Raw genomic sequence first — 3,535 nt, forward strand, 5'->3', positions numbered from 1 at the left:
TTTACATATAGACCGACCACTCAAACTTTTTGACCAGTTTTTTATGTCAATTTTAACAAAGGCCGACAATTTGTTCATGAATCTATAACATTATATTAACTTTGACTCAAATTTCATATTCTCTCAAAAACTATAATAAATCAGATAAAGTCTAATGTCAAATAAATTTTACAGACAAAATCTAACAATATTACTGAATTTACTGATACACAATGTATTTACAATTCAACTTAATAAAATCTATCGAAAATATTGTATGAGAAACCATAATTGTATTTCAAAAATATTTTATAGTTTTTTTTATCCGCTACTTACCGATTATATACTGTAAAAACACGAAGTCACGTTCAGAGTCCACAAGAAATAAGTGACTTCTAGGATCGTCTTGACTACACGCTGTTCGTGCCTCTTCGTATGTTTTTCTCGTTGTATGATACTTGTAACAATACTGGTGTGTTGAATTCCAGGTGTAACCAGGTGTGTTGCATTCGTGTACTGCAAAGCAAGGCTAACATAAAACTGATACTAATAAAAGACTACTATAGATTTCTATTTTTCGAAAGTTCTCAATTCCGCGATTCAACAAATTTATTTTTCATCTGTCTTAAAAAAAATGAAAGCAAGATTACAAAATCCTTGAGACGTGTTTATTGCGATTTTAAGACGATATAATTACTTGCATTTAATTAGGGATCTACAGTGCTAAAAGGTTTAAATTGTCACGTTAACTTTATTTTTGAGACAATTTTTTAAAAGAGAATAGTTTTAAGGGTTGTTATTATTTATGAATCACTATGAAGGAATACATCATACTTGATTAGAGGTAAACGCTTTTTCAGTTCAAAGGTTTATCTTTCTTGTACGAAAAAAAAAACATTTAAAGTAGCATAAACATATTTTGTAGCATATAGTTTAATGATGATTATTTTATACCAAACGTTAATATATCAAGAAAATAGATACATACTATATCGAATTAGTAAGCTATACAGAAAGCAGGTATAATGGATTTATTTTTTTAAGAAAATTATAGAAAACTAATTTTTATACAAAGCATATTTTTAACACCTTAAAATGATTAAGTACAAATTTATTATTTCTTTAAATGTGTTATTGAGGAAAACTATTCAACATTATTTTAAAAACACATGTATCATACATTTTCAAGTGCCAAAAGAGTGTTAAAAAGAGGATCAGATTGATTCAGACAAGATTTTTTGGAAACAATTCATCATCATTAGGCTAGATTATTCAAATATTTTTCTTTTACAAATATTACCTTTGTAGAAATATGAATCATCTTCGGAACGGTGAAACTGTATTCCTGTAGGGTGGCGATGTGTAAAGTGGTATCCATTACAAGTATTTTTGTTTGAAACAAACACAGACAGACATGATGACATTGACAAACAAAGAACCATGCATTGCATCAACGGAATTGTCTCATTGAATAAAGGTTCTTTCTCTGGAACAATATACTGCATGTCAAAATACTGCATGAAAGCAATTTCGAAATTATTCGGATCAGTTAGGGTGAAGACCATCACCACCGAAAGACTGAAAACCATCAACTTTAAGATGAAAAGCATGCTCAAAATTAGAGGTCGACTACACAATTATTTGCACCTTTTATATAAAACAATACTATTGATTTTTAAATGGCGCTTCTCTTTTTATCAGCTCAACTGTAAGAGTATATTCCCTTATCATTATCATTACCTCACTGGATAAATATTTTGAACCACATTATATTTCAATAGATAAAAACAATCTTTTATGAACAGTTTCCATTGAAAAACTTTAGATGATTGAAAACAATATAAACGTATCCAATGATCTTCGCGCGTTATAATGTTTTTGAATGTATTTTTCGAATATTCCAACACAATTAAAGACAAGAAAAATGTTAATAATTTTATACCTCCGTGAATTTTTTTAAGGTTTAATCTTTTAAGCTCAATTCTCTTCAATTGTTATCAAACTAACAACGTAAAATTGATAACTCGTTCTTGTTATCCATCAAAATACACTTATAATCAAAGCGAGTTTTTTTTTCTTTGATAAAACAAACAACAAGTTGTCTGACTATTTGGAGAATAATTTTCTCATTGTTCCTCGACAACACAGAATTAGAATGCATGTATATGTAAGCTGCTGTCCCTGGGAATACACTGGATGAAAAATCAAGTTTCAGCAAAACTGAAACTATATGGAAACCTTGCTGAAACTTGAAGTTGAAGTTTCATGTATAGTTTCCGCAATGCGGAAACCATTATATCGATTCAGCAAGTATCCGTTGGGTTTCAGTCAGCAGAAACTTTAGTCTAAGATTCCTGATGGTTTCCGCAATGCGGAAACTAAATTTGAATCGTGTGAATAGTTGTGTAAATTATTATGGAAATATCAATCAGTTTCAGAACATTTCCGCTAGGTTTCAGTATGCTGAAACTTTAAGTTAAGATTCCTGATGGTTTCCGCAATGCGGAAACTAAATTTGAATCATATGAAAAGTTGCATAAATTATTATGGAAATATCAATCAGTTTCAGAACATTTCCGCTAGGTTTCAGTATGCTGAAACTTTAAGTTAAGATTCCAAATGGTTTACGCATTGCTGAAACTATTACTAAAATTGATTTGAGTTTAATAGTGATAGCATTTATTTTCAACAGGTTTAAGTTTAATTCTAGCCTAATGATAATAAATCCGTACATACTAAAATGTATAGTATGGTTTCAGCGTGACTGAAACTATATGTATACATGTAACTATCTTCAAATGTGGCAAATAAGGCGATTAAGAACCTTACTAAGTAATTAATTGAATTTGAAAAGAAAAACTGATGTCTGATCTTGTTTAATGCATATGATGAAATCATTAATCTTAGGTACTCGGGCACGTGTATACATGTGTATACATTCTTTGTCCAGGTGACCTCATCTGTGATTTTCCTGTATATTCTGTGTGGATTGCAGGGTTTTTTCTGTCAGGAGTGAACAAAAGACTGTTACATAACATATACACAGTACGAAGCGTGAGTTTATAATTGGAGCCCGGTGGGAATTTTTTTTCAATTTGTGTGTACCTGAGTTAGTAAAACTGATAAGTAAATTATAATTATTTAGTAAAATAAATCAATATACCTATTTTGTAAGACTCCTTCTTAAATCATTTAGTTATCATTTGAATGAACCTTGAGGTACAGTAACTAATTAAGCAAACAAATTAAGGTAAAGTCGTTGTAAATTTTTACAAATCGTACAACCTGAAGTTTAGAGCTAATTCATTTCTTTTTTAATACCACGCCAACACATGTACACAGGAATTTTTTTTTTTTAATTCTACAGTTGATAATAACAAGTAAAACCCACTGGGAGTTTGAGTCTTATATAATAATTGTTTAATTATTTACATGCATTTCAGACTTTACTGCATGTATGACTGTATCATGATTCACTGGCGTCGGAAGCAAATTGAAAGTGGGGGGGGGGGGAGGGGCTAGACTAATCCGCAGAAATATTGAGGAAAAACCCTAA

This window comes from Magallana gigas, chromosome 4, assembly GCF_963853765.1.
Source record: "Magallana gigas chromosome 4, xbMagGiga1.1, whole genome shotgun sequence".
Lineage (NCBI taxonomy): Eukaryota > Metazoa > Mollusca > Bivalvia > Ostreida > Ostreidae > Magallana > Magallana gigas.